At 49.8% G+C, this 21,482-nt stretch overlaps 1 protein-coding gene across 5 annotated transcripts in view; it reads right to left on the bottom strand.

Moving 5' to 3' along the window:
* Slc39a11 (solute carrier family 39 member 11) overlaps positions 1–21,482 on the bottom strand; it is a 443,246-nt gene that overhangs the window by 289,445 nt on the left and 132,319 nt on the right. The window lies entirely within an intron of this gene.

Here is a 21,482-nt window from a genome sequence, read left to right as displayed (position 1 = left end):
CTGTGAGACATTAATGGGACTGGGATTGGATAAGGTTGTCACAGGGTGAAGCCCCCACGACTGAATCCTGCAGGGGAGGGGATGTCTCGTTGATAAGGCACATGCCATGCAAGCATGAGGACCCAATGCGCAGCTCACATAAAGATGCAGCTCAGGGCAGTGTGAACCTGTAATCCTGCTCTGAGATGCAGAGGCAGCGGATCCTGCAGCTCACTGGATGTCAGTCAAGCCTGAAGTGACAGTTTCCTGTCTCAAAGGAAGTAGAGAGAATTCCTGGGGATGACACCTGAGGCTGTCCTTCGGCCTCCTCACACGCACACGTGCACATGTACCTGCATCCACATGGTACACACACCTACACACACATGCTTTTCAAAAAAGAGGGAGAGGGATTGGGCTGGTACATGTATGCATATGCCCCAACCCCACCCTGACTCATGCCACATTAGGGCCCCTTGCCAGAAGAACTCTGCCATCAACATGGTCATCACCAGACAAAATCTCTCAACCTTATATCTTTAGAACCACAAACTCCATTTCTTTATAAACCTTGTTTCTTTATAACTCACCCAGTCTGTGGCATTGTGTTACATTAGCAATAGAAAGTTGAGCAAAACAAGAAGAAACTTCTTGGCTTTGGAAAGGTGTTCAAGCTACTCAAGTCTGGAAAGCAGGGTCTGCGTCCACCTAGATGGCGCTTACAGTATGGGAGACAAAGGAAGATGGGATCAGAGTCTCCGAGCCCTCAGGCTCTCCTACACCAGATCCCAAAGAGAGGCTGTACCGGTGTGGTGGGTGGGGGGAGGGGGCAGTAAAGACAGCACAGGAAAGCAAAGGCCAGGCCTCTGGGCACAGATGGGGACATGGATGCAGAAGAGAATAAAAGACCACCGGGCATTGAGAAGGATGGTGCTATCACACCAAAAGCTTTCTGCTTGTATGTCACAAAGGAAATAGTGACGACATGGTGGCCAGCAGCTGCTGCAGTCTTAGAAGGCCCCGGTGCTAGCCTTACCTGTAGGATTTCCCTTCGCAGTGATTCCAAGAAGTCTTCTACTGTACGGTACACCACTACTCAAGGAGTGGCTGAGAAAGAAGAGCAGGCAGCCAGCTGACCAATGACCATGGTGTTAGCTGCTTTTCTCGTCACTGTGACATTTTGATGTCACAAGGTCAAGGAAGAGAGTTTATTTGGACTCTGTATTAGTTCTTTTCTGTTGCTGTGATAAAACACTACAACCAAAGACACTTACAGAATTTTGGCTTATGGTCTCTACTGGGCTGCAAGAATATATTACAGAGATTCAGCTGTATGTTAAAGCTACACGTAGAAAATTCAAGGCATTTTCCAGAGGAAGTCATTTATCAAGGAACATTTGGTGTTATTCAGTTTTTAATAGATCAGCTGTCTTCTGCTATGAAATTCTTGTGTGCCCATATACTACTAGGCCATATTGGCAAAGAATTTTGGGAGGAATCTTCTCAGGGCAGGCCCTTGGAAAAAGTCCATTAATGGTCCCAAAGGGGTGACAGTCCATCATGGTGGGAAGACATGAGAGCAGAAAGGCATGGTGGCCAGAGCAGGAAACTGAGATCTCACATCCCCAACCCCAAGCATGAAGCACAGAGTGAACTGGAAGTAGGGTGAGGTTATGAACCCCCAAAGCCCACCCCCAGTGACATACTTCCTCAAGCAAGGCTGCACCAACTGAACCCCTCCCAAACAGTGTCGTCAACCGGGAACTAAGTGTTCAAATATGTGAGCCTATGGGGTACATTTCGCATTCAAACCACCACAGGACACTCCCCCCAACACCATTCCAGAAGGTTCAGGAAATCATGGTGGCTGGCCCAAAGAAGCCTCTGACAGGAGCATGTGGCATGGCTTGTTCACGTCTGAGCAGATCAGGAAGCAGAAAGCAAGACTGGAAGCCAGGCCAGGCTATAACACTCAAAGGTCTGTCCCCTCCCAAAATGAGGCCACCAGTTATAGACCAGGTATTAAAACACATGAACCTGTAGGGGACATTTTACATTCCAATCATAACACCCACCACTACCTCTAAGATGAAGCCCAATTTTAAAGATGACAAACATGAACCAATGCTGTTTAGAATCAGTGAAATGTGTCAGCTCACCCAAGCCTTTTTTTTAATGGAAAGTTTAAAATTTTTTAAAGATTTATTTATTTATTATGTATACAGCATGTGTGCCTGCAGGCCAGAAGAGGGCACCAGATCTCATTACAGATGGTTGCGAGCCACCATGTGGTTGCCGGGAATTGAACTCAGGACCTCCGGAAGAGCAGTCAGTGCTCTTAACCTCTGAGCCATCTCTCCAGCCCCTCACCCAAGCCTTTTAAGAATCTCTCTGAAGAGCCCGTGAGATGGCTCAGTGAGTCAGGGTGATTGCTGCCAAGACTGAGGACCTGAGTCTGATCCCCAGAACACACATGGTAGAAAGAGAACAGACTTCTGCAAGTTGTCCTCTGACTTCCATATGCATGCCATGGCATGCATATACACACACACCAACATACAAAATAGATACATACGTGTAAAAAGAATGAGGCTACCCAGTAGTCAAGAGTGGGAGATGAAGAGGGATGCAAAGCAAAGGACCAATGGAGTGGAGTTCTCTTGAGGTGTGGGGACTGGGTGGCTGCGTTGGCTACAGAGAACTGGGGACTGGGGACTGCTGAATGTCACTGAACCATTAAGCTTTAAATGAATAATTTGTATGTGATGTTAATTTCATTCCCATGCTAAATACTGTACTTGAGGAGGCCCTGAGATAATGAGTGAGTTCCAGAGCCTAGCTCTCAAAACTACCCCTGCCTCCATGACCCATCCATGATGTCCCCATCCATGCCTCCCTTCATGACCCCCACCCTCCATGGCTCAAACCCACCATGCTCCCCTCAATAGCTACCATCCCCATGGCTCCCACCCACGATGCCCCCCTCCATGGCCCTACCCTCATGGCTACCCTCCATGGTCCCACCCCCCCATGGCTCCCACCCCCCATGGCTCCCACCTCCCATGGCTCCCACCCCCCATGGCCCCTACCCTCCATGGCTCCCACCCACCATGCCCCCCCATGGCCCCACCCCCCTGGCTACCCTCCATGGTCCCACCCCCCCATGGCTCCCACCCCCCATGGCTCCCACCTCCCATGGCTCCCACCCCCCATGGCCCCTACCCTCCATGGCTCCCACCCACCATGCCCCCCCATGGCCCCACCCCCCTGGCTACCCTCTATGGTCCCACCCCCCATGGCTCCCACCCACCATGCACCCCTCAGTGTCTCCCATCCTCCATGGCCCCCTCCATGGCTACCACCCTCCATGGTCCAACCCTCCATACCCCCCGTGGCCCCCACCCTCCATGCCCCCTCCGTGGCCCCCACCCTCCATGCCCCCCTGTGGCCCCCACCCTCCATGCCCCCTCCGTGGCCCCCACCCTCCATGCCCCCTCCGTGGCCCCACCCCTGACACGACAGCTCCCGGACACCTGCTGTGCTGTCACCCGCCCTTCCACCTTTTCCATGCTCCTATCACTTTGTGGTGGGAGCACTGAGGCTACCGGTGACCTCAATTAAGACCCATGTGCCTGGACCTCACCCTGGGCCTCTAAACTAGCGGTCCTCAACCTTTTGGGGTCAAACGACCCTCTCACAGGGGCTGCCTAACACCATCAGAAAACACATTTACATTACAGTTCATAACAGCAGCAAAATGACGGTTCTGAAGTGGCAATGAAAATAATCTTATGGTTGGGGGTCACCACATGAGGAACTCTATTACAGGGTCACAGCATCAGGAAGGTTGAGAACCACTGCTCTAGGCCATTTTTATGGAGTGGAACCCTGGCTCTTGAAGTTTGCCAGATACTATAGGTAATTCTCTTGGGGTCCAAAGTTGAATCCAGGACTGGCGGTGTAGCTTAGTTGGGAGTGTGTTTGCCTGGCATGCATGAGGCCCAGGCTCTGTGTAGCAGATAGAACTGGGTGCAAGGTGGTGGTACATGCCTGCACTCCAGCACTCAGGAGGTGGAGGCAGGAGGATCAGGAGTTAAGGGTAGCTTGGCAGCCTGTCCCAGAACAACAAAGTCTGAACCCACACAGCCAGGTCTCCTCCTTCTTCCTCCTGAGACTGTCCCTGCCCCCAATCATCTGCAGAGAAATTCTTTCCCTCGCTAATGAGTCCTTTGTAATAAATAAGATGTCAATAGCAACAACTCCTCCAAAATCAAAGACCTGGACAGAAGCAAGTGAGAAGTAGCCTTTGGTGGCCCCTGTGGCTGAGTGTAGGTATCCTCATGGGGAAGGATATACATACATACATACATACATACGTATACATGTATGTTTTTACACACACACACACACACACACACACACACACACACACCTACCTCACCCTGGCTATAGTGAATCTGACTTTCCAGCAGGGAAGTCCTGGCCATCAGTGTTGTTTTGAAACAACACAGACAGTAGTCTCCCTGCTCCCCAGCCTCCCTCTAGTTCAAAAGAGCTGACTATAAATGGCAGAGGTCTTTTAGCTTCTTAGGCAAATATAATTATGAAAGTAAATAAAGCATGAACCACCACAGAACACACTCAGTGTTCACATTAAAATTCATATTTTTCTTCTCTTACATGTCTAATTATCTAAGCCTCATGTTTGGAGTGCTGAAAAAGTGGTCAATTGCAAAGGGCACAGATCTGTTCCCTTATGTTATTCAGCTTACGAACCAAAAGGAGGAGATTTTTATGAAGATCTAAATATCCCCGTTTACTCGTTCATCCATCAAATACTTCCTGAAGATCTGTTACAGGATGGGCCCTTTGCTAGCCAGGTCCCAGCAGAGACCAAGGCAGAGACCTCAGTATGTATCACAGTTAACGTTACTTGCCAATCTGACATAAACCTAGAGTCACCTGTGAAGAGGGAACCTCAACTGAAGAATTGACTCCATCAGACTGGCCAGGAGCCATGTCTGTGAGGCATTTTATTGATGTAGGAAGACCCAGGCCACTGAGGGAGACATCATCCCACAGTACATGGGCCTGAGCTATGCAAGGATGCCAGCTGAACAAGCCAGCAAGCAGTGTTCCTCTGGTGGTTTCTGCTTCAACTTCCTGCCTCAGCTACCCTCAAGGATGGACTATAACCTGTAAGATGAAATAAACCCTTTCTTCCCCAGGTTGCTTTCGGTCACTGTTTTAGCACAGTAACAGGGAAGCACACAGAACAATGGGTCTCCACTTTGCACAGGACACAAGTATCCAGGTCCACACAGGGCCTGTAAGTACATGCATTTAATTCCTGGGCTGGGAGGTAGAAACAGAAGGATCCCTGGGGTTCACAGGCCAGCAAATCTGGGCTAATCAGTTAGCCCCAGATTCCAGTGAGAGACCTATCTCAAAGTGGAGTGAACCCAAGTCACAAGCAAATCTGGGGACCTCTGAGGAAGGAGCATATAGACCACAACTTAAAGAAGAAATGGGGAAGAGGATGATGGATGCCACAGAGACAGTGTTCTAGGCAGAGGGGGCCACCTGATGCAAAGGCTGGCAGAGGGGAAGGACATCAAGTGTGGTGGTGGTGCTGCAGGTGGTAAGCACGGGAGAGAAGAGGCTGCGGAGGGCGTCAAGGACCAGAGCCGTGAGGGCTGGTGAAGCTTGTGATGGAGGACACTAGGAACCTTGGAAGGGTTAGTAAGCCAGACTCAAGACTAGACTCTCAAGCTGTGAGTGATGCTGCCGCCTGTAGCGTGGAGATGATGGTGCCCTGGACAGTGGATGGAAGTACAGAGAGAAAGGATTAAGTGAGGCATGCTTATATCAGCAGTCAGCAGCTGCTTCTGCAAAGGGCCAGAGAGTAAAATACCTCTGCTGAACTGCCATCGGCCATCTGTATCTGAGGGTTCTGCATCAGGAGATCAATCAACCACAGGTCAGAAATATTCACAGGAGAGACTGTAGTGATGGCTCAGGGTGGTTACCACTCTTGGGTGGAGGGCAGAGGGGGTGGGGAGGGGGGTTCGGTTTCTGATACCCATGTCAGGCCACTCAGTACTGCCTGTCACCCAGACATACATATTCACATAATTAGAAACAAAAGATCTCTTGAAAATATATTCACAGGAAGGGGGAGAAGAGTTCTGCATGCCTGTAATTCCGGCACACCTGAGGCTGAGGCAGGAAGATGAAGAGTTTGAGGTCAGCCTGGGCTACAAAGTGCAACCTTGGAAAGAAGAAAAGGGGAAATAGGGAGGGAAAGGAAGACAGGATGGGGAAGGGAGGTGCAGGGGCGAGGAGAAAGGGGGGGGTAGAGCAGTGAGTGGTTCTCAACTTGTGGGTCGTGACCCCACAGAGGTCACATAGCAGATCTTTACATTACGATTCATAACAGTAGCAACGTTACAGTTTGAAGTAGCAATGGAAATAATTTTATGGTTGGGGTCACCACAACATGAGGAACTGTATTAAAGGGTCGCAGCATTAGGAAGAGTGGGAACTACTGGGGTAGAGGGAGGGGAGCTGGAAGAGAAGTGAAGGGATAGGGAGGGAGCTCAGAGAAGGAAGGAGAATGGAGGGAGAAGGAAAGAGGGAAAAGTGAGGGAAGAAAAGAAAGGAAGGAAGGAGGGAAGGAGGGAGGGAGAAGGGGGAGATGGGGAGAGAAGAGGAGAGAAATTTGGAAGGAATAAATTCCAGAAAGTTCCAAAGCAAAGTTTGAACCTGTGGCTGAGCAAGCACTATATCAACCCATCAGCTAGGGCAGGATGTGCAGTCCCCCGCCAACCTACAGGCCTCTTCTGCTCTCTCCACCTCACTTTGCTCGCTTCCGTGGCTAAGCCCGTAACATGCATCTGTACTGAACATACAGAGGTTCCCCCTGCCGTTCCCTACTCAGCACAGCCCAATAACTGACGTGTATCCACACTGCAGTCAGTACTTCCAGTAACCCACATGCGAACTAAATTCACAGGAGGTTGGAGCGGGCTTATATGTGAACACTACACCATTTTATACTAGGGACTTAAGTATCTGTAGATTTGGGTAGTGTTTGGTGAGGGGGCTCCTGGGACCCACCCCCAGGGATGCTGAGTAAGCATGCACACCATCTCATCCCATGAAGGTAGCCTTTGGTATCAGGTAAATGGAGGGGTGTGTAGCTGATGTGGCCCTGGGCTGCAGCTGACCAATCCCTTCAGAATGACATCAAAGGGTCATAGGGTCGGGCGGTGGATCAGAGTATAATGAAAGCAGCCCTCGGGGGCCTGACATGCTGGGCGGGCCTGTCTCCACTGCTTCATTGATCAGAGAAGCTAAGCTTGACCATGGCCTTAAAGCCCGCCCCTCTGGCACTGCCCTTCCCTTTTCCACACACACAGCACAAGTGTGGACACCACACAGACAGATGCCCTACCGCCTGGCACAGCCGACCTCACCCACACCAGTCAGCAGCTCACCTCTCACCTCCTGTTCAGCAGAGCCTGCCTCTCCCACACAGCAAACACAGAACCCTCTCAGGCCACCTCACCTCATCTTCCCACAGTCTTTGCCCCTGAGGAGACAGAGCCTCAGCCTGGCCTCTTGGAAGTCCCTTCCTTCAGGAAAAAATTGCCAGTTAACGCTGACCCGGCCTGACAGGAGAAATGAGTGGCCTATGCCTCCAGTGCTGTGGGAACATTGGTCCTCTCTCCCCCTCCTGGCCCAGTCAAACTATCAGATCTGTTCTCTCACATATCAGCTGACTATGTACCTAACACTAGACACTGGGACAGCCACAAGGGTAGACGACACAGGCAGCCTTGGGACCCACATTGCCTCACCGAGTCCCAAAGGGTCTGGCCAGCTTTGAGGCCCAGGCTCTACTCACTCTTAACCTCAGATAGCTCTCTTCCTGTAACATTCTCCTTTTGACTCTGGTTTAGAGAGACAAGCTCTGAACCAAACTGAGCCAGGTTCCTACCTCAGCCACTCACATGTCAAATCTCCCCATGCTGTGGCAGGCCCTCACTGACAGTATAGAGGTCTCTCCAGCTCCTTACTGCCTGGAGAACATGTATCCCATACCCCATCTCCTATGAACCTCTCCACCCAGATCCGCTGCCATCAGCCCAGACACAACATGCCTGGTCTACCATCCAACAGCACCATCCAAACTTCCAGTCAGGTCCTAGGTATCTTGTCTCACCCTTCTGAACCATCCACATATGTACTGCCAGGTCAAGAGACAAAAATACCACTAGACAACATCACAACGTCCACAGAAACCCTGCCTTCCCTCTGACCTCAAGCCCAGGGAACGGCACCTTGAGGCAACGTGAGTATTCTGTAGTCCGAGTACTCTAAGGGTACCACCTTCTCGCCGAGGCGACTCTCACTCGTCAATCACCCTAAACAAAACTCCCGACAAAACAGTATTTCTACATCAGGAGGGCAGTTACACAGAGAAAAATGCAAAAAGAGGGTGCTTTCCCATCTCAGACAATATCCATCCATTGCTCTTCTTGTTGCTGTGACAAAAACAATTTTAGGAAGGGGAGGTTTATTTTGACTTATGATTTGATGAGGACAGTCCATCATGACGAGGAAGACATGGCAGCAGGGGCTTGAGGCAGCAGGTCACACCACATCCACGCTCAGGAAGCAGAGGGCGATGAATGCTGCTGCTCAACTTGTTCCTTTTGATTCTGCTCAGACCCTCCCCAGTAGAATGGTGTCTTGCACAGCTACAGTGGGACTTCCCACCTCAACCAACCCAATCTAGAAACTTCCTTATAAATGATGCCCAGGTGTTTGTCTCCTAGGTGATTCCAGACTCTGTCAAGTTGACAGTCAATATGAACCATTACATCTTGGCATCACCAACTGAGGTCCATGGAACAGGAGGTGAAAAGGAGCCAGTGGGAAGCCTGGGCTCTGTCCTTGCCCCACTATCAAGATGCTGTCGGATTCAGGGAAGCTCACGCTTCTCCTGGACAGGGTGATCACCTGCATCGTGAGTCAATAACGCCTATGCTGCCTCTGCACTCTCTTGAAAGAAAATAAAATAACAAACAGGACAAAATATCCCATTGTTAAAATTATTTTATAAAGTCTATCAGACACAAGAAGTCTGTGGATTTCCTACATCAGAATCTTCTGGGATACTTGGTAAAAATGCAGAGCCCTGGCTCCACTCCAGCTCCCTGGAGTGAGACTTTCAGGATGGGAGAGCTTCAGAAAGCTGTAGTTTTAAGAGCATGTCATTTCTGTTTCTAACATACATCAGGCTTCAGAATCCAGAATCTCTCAAAGAACACTTAATTCCACTGTTGCTGAGAGGTGATTTTTCTCAATATAAGCAGTTTCCTTGAAACTGAGAAGTGTTGGGGCAGCTGGAACAACGCTTTAGAACCCTTGAACCAAGCTAAATCTAGTCGCCTTCTCGGGAGTGACACCTTTGGGTGATTCTGTGAATCAGCCAGTATCACGGCTATCATCCAATTACTCTGATTCCTGCCATCCGAGGCAACACCCCATTAAACACCAGGATCAAGAGCCACCGGCTCCCCATCTGAGTGCCAGCTAATTAGTCTTCAAAAGTGTGCAGCTAGAATGTGGCCACTATTCCAGAAACAGACACCAAACTGAAAAAAAGAAAAGATAAAGAAAATGAAAAACAGGAACTCTGGTTCAGAAATGCATGTAGCTTTTTCTTCAACATGACCTTAGGGCTATGAAGATGGGTGGGTGGGTAGAGCACTTGCCACACAAACAGGACCTGGCTTGGCTCTCTAGCAACCCACACATAAAAGCCAGGTTCAGCAACATAAACTCATAATTCCAGCAGGAGAGAAGTAGAAACAGGAAGAGCCTTGTGACTTGCTAGTCTAGCTGAACTGGTTCAGTGAGAGACCCTGCCTCAAAAACTAAGGTGCGCAGTGATGAAGGAAGGTGCCCAAAGTCAACCAACCTTCAGGGCTCCACACACAGGCACACACATCCATGCACCATTACTACCCCCAACACACACACTCGCACACGCACACACACACACAAAATAGCCTTACAACTAAACCGGCCCCATTTGAAAGGCAAAGGGGGTCAAAAGGTGGAGCGAAAAGAAAAAAAAAAAAAAAAATGACGAGCCCAAGATCTCTTGCAAAGAGTCTGGAGCAGTGATTCAAGTTAAGTTCACCATGAGTTTCTGTTTCAGGCTCAATGGAGTAATGGATGGAAGTGCAATAAAACTGTTTCTAGGAATTGGTGGATGGACTGCACTAGACTGTGATCCTTGCAAAAAGCGAATGCATGATTTCACATTTTCCTTTAAAGGTAATGGACTGTTCAAGCCAAAGTACTAGCAGTATATTGACTATTTTAGGTACTTGAAGACATAAAATGTGTGACAAAAACAAGACAATGGGCCCAGGAGGGGAGAGGGAAGCTGACTGTTATTAGACAGCTCTAATATCACATAGAAAAAGGCACACAGTGTTAACTCAAGGTAAACTATAGTGATTAAGGGTGCAGTGATCACTATGGCAACCACACAAAATAACACAAAGGGATAAATATTTTGGGGGTGTGCATGGTGAATACACACATGGGGGGGGCAGGGGTACATGCACCCATGCACATGTGCAGAGGCTAGAGGATGGCAGCAGAAATGGTGCTCTATCACTTCTCTGCCTTATTCCTGAGGGCAGGGTTTCTCACTGCACCTGGAGCCAGCAAGCCGCAGGCATCCTCCTGTCTCCATCACCCACCGCACACTAACATGAGGTGTGTGTGCCAACCACGCTGGGTTTGGTTTTGTGTGTTTGTTTGTTTGCTTTTAAACAAGGGTGCTAGGGATTCCAAATCAAGTCTTCACACTTGTGTGACTCACCAAGCCATCTCCACAACGCTGGGTTATATAGTCTTAAATCCAGTAGAGAAAACGGAGTGGATTATTACTTGATTAACCCAGAAGATGGCAGGACAGCAGCCCCAGAAGAGCAATAACAGCAACAAAATCCCAAAGAGGATGACTAGAAGAGAACAGTGAGATGGTGGACATGAATCTGAGCAGATCAATCCTTAAAGTATAAATTAACTAAATGCCCCATCAGAAGACAGATCAGATGAGCTAAAAAGCAAGCCCAGGGCTGGGAGGAGGCTCAGGAAAGCGCTGGCGGCACAAGCATGATAACGTGAGCTTCACAGCCAGCCACCACAGAGGAGCCAGGTGAGGTAGTGCACACCAGTAATTACAGCACTGGGGAGCCAGAGACGGCAAAAGCTCTCTGGGGTTCACTGGCCACACTGATGAACTTGAGGTTCAATGAGAGGTGTTGTCTCAAAAAAACAAAGAAGTGGAAAATGATTGTAGAAGATACCCAAGGTTGACTTCTGACCTCTACACACTCAGGCACACACATGTGCACACATGCAAACATGTATGTACACACACCAATATAAAAAAGGTAAGACTAATTCTGTTGGTTATTAAATGTAAAAACACAATGCTAAACGTATCAAGATGGGAAATGACATGCCTTGAGCACACTGCCAGAAGGAAGCTGGACCAGCTGCTACTACCAGAACAAAACAGAGTTAATACAAAGAGTATCTTCAGCTTCATTCCACTGAAAGGCTACAGTTCTCTTCCTGCTAGCCAGACAGGGCTGTCCATTGGCCAGAGAGCTGTCCATTCAGAGTTCTGCTTGGAAAATTTCACAAAGCACTCTTACGTCCTAAAGATGGAAGAAGGGAAGTCCTCAAATTCTTTATAGCAGGTATTTACAAACAAAATTTCCATGTCATATCTACCCGCCAAAAAAGACTGCTATGTTGAAGGATGGCAGTGTGCAATGTCACAGTGAGGCCTCTAGAGGGGGTGGTTAGTTATGTGAAGTTATATGGGTGGGATTCTCATAATAAGATTAGTGTACCGATGAGAAAAGACCCACTGGAGGCTCACCATCTCTCTGCCTCGCCTGGTGTACAGACAGTGGGAAGGCAGCCATCTGCAAACTGGGAAAAGACGGCCCTGACTTGTAATCAAATCAGTCAGGACGCTGATGTGGTGTGTCATTCAAGCCACCAGACTGGTGTTTTGTTTCCACAGTGCATGCTGAAGAACAGCTGGGACACTCTCAGGTGGCATGTACCTTGCCCTTCCTCAGGATAGCATTGTGAAAGGATAAGGAAAGTCCTCAAAGAACCTGGCATGGCACTATTCTTCTCCAGATGACAGTGAAAACCCACATTGTCCCCAGGCGCTCTGACAGCAACAGCATGCTGCTCTCAAATCTGCCCCAGGCCTTACAACCAATCCACTACTGTACATATCATATCATGCCTGGAGCTGACACTGGCCGAGTTCAGGCTGCTCCCTGGGACTTCTAAGTCCTAGGGCTGAACAGCAGCTTCCACCACAGGCTGCTTCTGTCAGCCTGTCCCTAGACACTCTTCTGCACTGTGAAACCACTGCCATCCTGTGAGTCCATGGGTCTGACAGGATGGGTGTCACCCTGAAGACCCATGTGAAAGCATGTGTATGTGTATGTGTGCACTGTGAACTGCACATATGTAACTGTGAATGTGTGTGTAAATGCACCCACATGCACCACTGTCCATGACCACTCGTGGGAACACATGCCTGATCCCCACTTTTCTGAAGATCAGCAGAGAGCAAACTTCGGATTAAAATGTTGTGGCCAAGGGCTCCGGAGTGGATGACCACCCAGGTGAGCCCTTATTCCACGGAGGCAGATCTTCAGCTGTAAAGGATGCTTACTTATCTCAGCCACAGGATGTGGGGCTTGCCTCTGGACAGCGTCCCCCATGGCATTCCATCACTCCTTGTGTTTTACACTTTATGTTTATGTTCAGAAAAAAAAATAGATTCCTCTCCACCATGCCAGCCTGGGAGAGCCCTCAGCTTCACTCTTATGATTGGCACTGGTCTGGATATGCCCAAGGGTCATTCCTGGCTTTCAGAGGGAGCAGCAAGTCTGGTTTTTTGACTAAAGCTGGTGTGGTCCAGGGGATGGATACTGGTCCAGTGAGCACTGTCCAATCATAAAAGGAGAAAGTATGTGAGGATGGCTATTATCAAGGAAAGAAGTTGCTGAAGAGATAGGGGTGGGGTGGGTGGGGGTAGGAGCCACCAGAGGGCAACCAGCTTAACTCTGTCTCAGGTCCTTCACTCACCAAACAAAGTAAGGGTCACATGCATAGCAAGAGAGATACACATGCTCAGCCCCCAACCCTTCAACAAGAGGAAACCAGAACCCACTGGTATGGTATTGTGTTCCCCCAAATATTGTGCATGCTAATAAACTTATCTGGGATCAGAGACAGAGCAGCCACAATATTAAACATAGAGGATAGGCAGTGGTAGCACACGCCTTTAATCCTAGCATTCCAGAGGCAGAAATCCATGTGTTCAAGGATACAGACAGGCATGGTGACTCATCATGCCTTTAATCCCAGAAAGCAAGCTTTTAATCCCAGGGAGTGGTGGTAGAAAGCAGAAAGGTATATAAGGCGTGAGGACTAGAAACTAGAAGCATTTGGACTGGTTAAGCATTTGGCTGGTTAAGTATTTGGCTGGTTAAGCATTCAGGCTTCTTCTAGCACAGTTCAGCTGAGACCCATTCTGGATGGGGGCCTCAGAGGCCTCCAGTCTGAGGAAACAAGACCAGCTGAGGATTGGCAAGGTGAGATAGCTGTGGCTTGTTCTGGCTCTCTGATCTACCAGCATTGACCCCAATACCTGGCCTCGGGTTTGATTTTATTACTAAGAACTTTTAAGACTCCTGCTACACACTGGCCTGTACAGATGTTGCCAACCACTGCCATTATGTTACTATGTTCAATCATTTTATGGTTTGCAAATTAAATTCACAACACCCCACCCTCGTGCACATCAAGGCAGAGGCAGCCCTCCTATTTCTCATCTGTGTATTTGGAAAGGGGAATTTCCAAAGGACATTGGCTGTGATCAGAGTTGCAGTGTGTCTCTGAGACACAGGGTTAAAAAAAAAAAAAAAATCCCATCTCTCCCACCCAACCCTACAGCGTCCCCAAGGCTGCATGAGGGAGAGAATGGCATCCCAGTGGCTTTAACTGGCCCCCTCCTTCCCTACAAACTGGCCAAACGACGCCTCTGTCCCAAAACTTTACTGTCCGTTTCTTGCCTGACACCAGCTCTTTTCCCTTCATCTCCCTGGGACTCTGACTCCTAGGCCAATCAACCTGAGATGTGGTGAACAGCAAGACACAGCGAGGGAGGTTCCACGAATCACCTGCCACCTGACTAGAGAGAGCGAGCTGCGGGCTGTGGGCAAGCCAGACCCTGTCCCAGCTCCCATGAAGAGCGGGTATGCCGTTAGCATAAGTGCGCACTCAGTGTCTCTGCACACACCCCACATGTCATCTTCGCCACCCCAACCACCCACAGGTTCTAGATAATTCCATGGTGGAGCCTGAAATGTTGCCTGACTCAAGCAGCGGCAACAGAAAAAGTCACAACTTTATAGCCTAACATATGTTAAGATGAAAAGATGGGAGAATGAACACAAGTTCTAGAAGATTCCAAGAATACACGTTCACTTTCAAGAATCCCTACCAATACTGTCTATGAAGACAAGAACCACTCAGTGCTTAAGGAGTCTCCCTCAGCGAGTGTGCGTGCGTGTGTGTGTGTGTGTGTGTGTGTGTGTGTGTGTGTGTGCGTGCATGCGTGTGTGTGTGTGTGTGTGTGTGTGTGTGTGTGTGTGTGTGTGTGCGCGCGCGCGACGCGTGCCTGTGTTCTCACACCAGTCCCACTCTGGCTCCTTCGGGAACAAACTTCACTGTCAGGTGTATTTCTGAACTCTGGTTGAAAAGCTAAAGAGCAGGCAGTCCTGGAACCTCCGAGTCCTCTGCCTGCCAAGCTTCAGCGAGTTTTTGTGACATCTCAGTGAGCCGGGACAACAGAAACATCGAAAGCATAATACAGATATGCACACAGATACATAGAGCCACCTACCCTGCCCGCCCCAGAAAACACAGCACATAGAGAGTTCGTGGCAGGTGTTCTAACCATCCACACAGGCACTCACACACATCCACAGAATGGATAAGTTGTTTGGCTTTTTGGTTTGGGTGTTGTTACTGTTTTGTGGTACTGAGGAACAAACCCAGAATCTCATGCCTTCTAGACAAAGGCCTGGCCAGTGAAGGACATGCCCAGCCTAAGCCACTGTTTTCTCTGTAAGTCAGTGAGGGCACTATATTAGGAAGTTGCTTCAAGCCAACAGAACCCCAAGTTGTATGTGACTTCACTTGTAGGAGTCACAGGAGGCTGTGGGTATCCCCAACAGCTGGAGAAGCTGCCTCCATCATGGCTATGCCATTTCTACCTGAGAAAAGATACCAGGCATGCCAACTCCCTAAAACCTCGCCTAGGGAAAGGCCTGGAGATTCAGGAGGCCAAGAGTCCCTCAGTCAGTGAAGCTCTGTGAAAAGGAAGCCTTTCCTAATGTCCCCCAGCCAGGACCCCCACTGTCACATACATGCTGATTCTCCACTCAGAAGTGGAGTGTTAATCAGAGTCACGGATGCCTGAGCATGGCATGCCCCTCAGGGAACCCCCACGCAGTCACCAGTAGGTGCTCAGGGAAATGATGCCCGGAGTGGGCTCCAGTTAGGAACGCACTGTGCCTGCCTGGTGGCCTATGACGGCATCCACAGGGCGAGCTTCCTCTACCCCAGTCATCTCTCCAGCTTAACCCTACAAGTGTCAAGAGAAACTGCGAAGGGGTTGGGGAGGGGGCGCCATCAGTAAAGGGCTTGCCATGCCTGGATCCCTGCAGTATGCTGGCTGGCCAGCCTGGCTGGATTAGTGAGCCCCAGGTCCCAGTTAGAGACCCTGTCTCAAAAAAAACAAGATAAGCAGTGACTAAAACACAACACCCAACATTGACCTCTGGCATCCACACACTCATACATGTATGCATGCGCACACACGTAAATAGTACATTTAATGATCTTATTAAATCAATACACAGAAACTTCAGAGATGCTGTTTGGGGATGAATCAAGCCCCTCCAAATTTGTATGCTGAAATCCTAACTGCGACACCTCACAATGGGCCTGTCTGGAGATGAGGCTTTAAAAGAGATGGCTGGGTGGGGGCTCCCTAACTAACAGGGAAGACCCAAAGAGGGATGCATGGACCACTCTGGGAAGGGGAAATAGATGAGATCTCCATGAGTAAACTGGGGACGAGGGGTGGGCAATGGAAGGTAGGGGAGAGGGGATGAGAACACAAGGGAATGGGATGGTTGAGCTGGAATAGGGAGGGAGGGGGTATACAATGAAAGAGATACCATGATAGAGAGAGACATCATGGGGATAGAGAGAAACCCAGTAGGGAAGTTGCCAGGAAACCCCAAGGATGACCCCAGCCTGGGCTACTAGCAATAGTGGAGAGGGTGCTTAAACTGAACTGGTGTACCCCAGTGATCAAATTGGTGAATACCCTAACTGTCATCACAGAACTTTTCTCCAATGACTGATGGAAGCAGATGCAGAGATCCACAGCCAATCACTAGACAGAGCTCCAGGAGTCCAGTCAAAGAGAGAGAAGAGGGATTCTATGAGCAAGTGCATCAGGATCATGATGGGGAAACCTGCAGAGATGACCAAACCAAATTAGAGGGAACTCATGAAAGTTGGATCAATGGCTGTGGAGCTTACATGGGACTGGACTAGGCCCTTTGCTTGGTGAGACAGTTGCGTAGCTTGATCTGCTTGAGAGGCCCCCTGTCCATAGGATCAGAATCAATATATGGTGCATGAGCGGGCTTTGTGGAGCCCACTGCCTGTGCTGGGACACCTCGTGCAGCCTTGAGGCAGGGGGAAGGGCTTGGACTTGCCTCTACTGAATGTGCCTCCACATGGGAGGCCTTGCATTCTTGTGGGAGGGAATGGGGGGGGGGGGGTTGAGAGGGAAGCCTGGGGGGATGGGAGGAGAAAAGAGGGGGATCTTTGGTGTGTAAAATGAGTGAAAAAAAATCTTAATAAAAAAGATATAAAATAGAATAAGCCTCTAAAATTTAAAAAAAAAAAAAAAGAAAGAAAAAAATTAAAAGAAGTGGCTGAATTACTGTGGTACCAGAGGAGCCTTGGACCAAACTGAGTGCTGTTCTTGTAAGAGGAAATCTGGACATCTGGAGATACCAGGAAGGGTCACCTACACAGAGGAGGACCCCATGAGGACTCAGAGAAAACATGGCAATCCAACAGCAAAGGAAACGGACCTCTGAACTAACCAGCCCTGGGGACGCTGCACATTTGAACTTCCAGCCTCCAAGGGAGGAAGTTTATTACAGCAGCAGAAACAAACTCATACAGATATGCAGACAGGTAACCAAGAGGTCCGCTTGCAAAGCGATATCCTTCCTTGGCCTGGGACTATGAAGTCTATCCCTACATACCAGACTTTCCCAGTGGCACAACCACATCCCTATCAGGAAGGACCAGTCACTGCGGGAGAGGCTCCAACCAGCCTAGCTAAATGCCAAGGATATGCCAGGCCAAAATGCGCCTCACAGAGAGAGACGGGACTCCACATCTCAAACCTCCAGGACAGATAAGGAAGAATGAGATGGGAAGCCTGAGGGAGAGGTATGGTGTCCCCCAAAATATTGTGCACCCTAATAAACTTACCGGGGTCAGAGAACAGAACAGCCACTAGATATAGAGGCCAGAAAATGGTGGCACACACACCTTTAATCCTATCACTTGGAAGGCAGAGATCCATCCGGATCTCTGTGAGTTTAAAGCCACACTGGAAACAGCCAGGCATGGTGACTCACGCCTTTAATCCCAGGAAGTGATGGCAGAAAGCAGAAAGGTATATAAGGCGTGAGGACCAGGAACTAGAGCTGGTTAAGCTTTTAGGCTTTTGAGCGGCAGTTCAGCTGAGATTCATTCTGGATGAGGACTCAGAGGCATCTAGTCTGAGGAAACAGGATCAGCTGAAAAATTGGCAAGGTGAGGTAGCTGTGGCTTGTTCTGCTTCTCTGATCTTCCAGCATTCACCCTAATACCTGGCTCCAGGTTTGTTTTTATCAATAAGAACTTTTAAGATTCATGCAACAGAGAGGAGCACATCTCACTCCCCTGTAGCTCCAATTAGGCTACCCCACGGTACCAGCTTCATCCCGCACACTTGTGAGCAGTACACACACACGGCTCTCTTTTCTCTCTCGTTCTCTGCAGATTAGAATGAGGAATGGTAGTGGTGGAGAAAATCCAGAAAGGAGAGAGATACACGCAAACATCCCTCTGGTAGTCAAAGTCCTTCCCTGCAACATGTCACTTCGGACATTAACCACGTGTGGCTCCAGGACACAGCTCCTGCCCACCAGAAACTGACGCCAGCACAAGTGTGTTGTGCCCGTTCCACAGTCGGGTTTTTACTAACACTGTCGTCTTAGCCATCATAATGAGAAGCGACAGACACGGTGTGACTGGGGACGCGGTTAAATCCAGGAGGGAGCTGATCTCCCTCCACTCCCACCCAGAGCCTGCTCAGGAGGGACTTAGGCCAAGTTTTCTCAGACAGGAGAAAACCACGGAGAGCCACGGAGAGCCACAAGCAACTGCTACTTCTTCTTCCCACTGCAGCCTCTTACGTAGCCTCCCTAAGATGTCAGGCACCAAAAGGAGACGGGAGGGAGGGGGAGAGCACACTTCTCCTCAGGGTGAGTGTGCCAAGACAGAAGCAAGCTGAAGAAAAAGCAGGCAGCACCAACACAGGCAGTGTTACCATGTATTTTTTCAGAAAACTGACAACAAGATTCCAGTCCCCGGCATACACGGGCATGCTTGGGAAAGTACAGCGTAGACCAGCCTGCAGCGAGGGCTTTCTGGTCTCCTCTTCCCCCTGCTCTGACTCTGTGGTAAGGTTCAGTGAATTAAAAACTGAAGCAGCCTCAGCTGAATGTAGCCCCCAAGCCCTTCCCCAAGCCCTCCCCCAGCCTCGAAAGTGGTTGGCTCACAAATTCCAGGAGCAATAAACTTTCAGGGAATCGAGTCTTGCTGCCCTGGGAAGGTCCATTCCCTGCCTGTGCTCAATTGATACCAGATAACCACAGGGACTCCATATCAAAACGCATTAATTCCCACTCCACATGGCACCTGCATGGCCCTTTTCAGGTCTGGGAAGCAAATTACCAGTGACACAAGAAGAAAACCTTTAACCGGCCTCCAAGTGCAGGGCAGCAGGCCGCCTCTGAGCACGACTCTGTGGACATTTGTATTCAAGAGCTGGGGCAATTAGAAACAAAGCCTGCCTATTTATGAGACCTTCTGAGACATGTTCCCCTTCTCACATTAACAGTGGCAATTAATTTCTTCTCCAGGGTCCCAGAACAGATGTTTACTGAATCTTCTGCCAATGAGCAAGGTCTGGGCCCTGATGGTTGGGTGTCTCTCAACCCTTCCCCAACCCCACCCCACAACATTTAGCCTCCACCCCAGAGCCATTTCCGATTTTCTATATTATCCATCGGGAGCTCACCCCTGGGAGCATCTCCTTATCTAAAGCATGTCTTAAAACAAACATGAACCAAAGGTGGACAACATCAACAAAAAAACATGTAGCTCAGAACAAACTGGCCAGTGACTATTTACACAGCCCAGAGAAATGCCCTCTGCTCAGGCAGCTGGTCAAATACACCAGGTACTCAGCCTGATGTCTACCATTCCCATCTCTCCCTAGTCCCAGGGATGAAGACCAGTCGTGACAGGAAGGGCCCTTAATGAGAGACTGGGTGGCTCAGGAGCCCGGGTGGCTCCGGTGAGCAAGCAGAATGGGAGGCCAAGTGCAGGCTGTTCAAAGCCACTGAGCCACTTCAATCCACTGCCTGGGAGCTCGGGCCACTGCATCCATGGCCTTCCTGCCGGGACGAGTAGGGAATCTTCCAATGAGAAGTTTACACAAAGCTAGATGGGTTTAAGGGCAGAAGCTGCAGCTCCGCATGACAGCCTCTAAAAGCCACCAGCTCGGTTAGTTACCTCTGACAGCAAGGAAGGAAACGTCCAGGGGGCAGAAACAGGCTCTGTCATTCAAGCTTCCAGTGAAAGGAGAAGGGCTGACAGATGGTGTTTCCTTAGGATATTATCACAGTCATCCATGCAGCCAGCACAGCCAACTGGTCCGGGGAGCGTGCTTCAGTGTGTCTGCCCAGCAAGCGAGAAGCTTTGCAAGGGCCCCAGCGCCCAGCAGTCTAGGTCCCGGGAGGTCATTCTCTCCTTTCTCTAGTTGGTAATTTAAGGTGAGACAGGAGGAAGAGTCAGGCATGGCTGCTCGGGCCAGAAATCCCAGCAGCTGGGAGGTAAAGCGGGAAGACTGTAAGTTCGAGGCTAGCCTGGGCTACATAGAGAGACACTGGAGAGAGAGAGAGAGAGAGAGAGAGAGAGAGAGAGAGAGAGAAGGAGGGAGGGAGGGAAGGAGAGAGAGGAAGGAAGAGAAGGCGGCAGGGAGAGAGAAAAGGGGGAGGGAGAATGAACAGAAGGGGGGATGGAAATGGGAAACGCAGAGGGGGTGGAGAGGGAGTATGCACACAGGAGAGCCTTCACCAGTGTCCTGGAGCAAAGATCCCCTGGCCCCAACAACTCCATGACCTAACAGAAGAAACAATCTCATTTTCTCCCTATACCCCTCCCCTTTCTGGTGATCAGGGAATCCAGGCACCAACATGGAGGTGCTTCTGCCCACCTCTAAGATGTAGTGGGTATGTATGTGGTACGTGGACGTGACACACATCCCACCCTGTGACTGGCATCAACCCTTTGCCCCTGCCAGCATCATGCACTGTGGTAACAAGAGTTTAGCCAAAGGCTTCTTTGGGCTGCCATCACACAGCCTGGCCTTGGCTCTCTGCTCGGCCAAGCAGTTCACGCCAGGAAGAGATGCCCAAACCACCTGCCTGATTTCCATCAGAGCTCGACAGCCCTAGTTCCCCCAATGCCGATGCTTTTATTGCTGTTGTCATCTTCCAGTCCCCAGAGGGTAGGGAGGAAAGCGGGAGCTGAGAGACATATGGCCACAGACGTCAGAAGGGAACCCCAACCTCCCAGACCCCTTCCTCCTGCCACTTCCTGTTAGCCTGAGTAGATGTGACCACCTAGCAGGTGTGTTGTCATCTCCCTGATGACTCACTCAGTTCTTGAGGCCCAGACCAGGATCAGAAGCCCCTCCCACACCAGGTTCCGGTTGCTCATGGATACACACATGTGACACACCACATCAGCTACAACTTACATATCTGACCTTCAAAATCTGAACTTAGTGAGATATGACCAGGGAGTGGTCAGTCATGTTAACAACAAGCGCTTTCTCTATGGAAGGAATCGCCGTTCACTTCTTCTAGTGTCTTGTCTGTTAAGAATCCACCAGCTCCCTGAGGTAAGAATGGATCCATCAGGGCAAAACAGCA

This window comes from Peromyscus californicus, unplaced genomic scaffold (genome assembly GCF_007827085.1).
Source record: "Peromyscus californicus insignis strain IS unplaced genomic scaffold, ASM782708v3 Scaffold_3__1_contigs__length_106647218, whole genome shotgun sequence".
NCBI lineage: Eukaryota > Metazoa > Chordata > Mammalia > Rodentia > Cricetidae > Peromyscus > Peromyscus californicus.
Note: the sequence above shows the minus strand (reverse complement) of the source record. Positions and strands in the feature narration are given on the sequence as shown.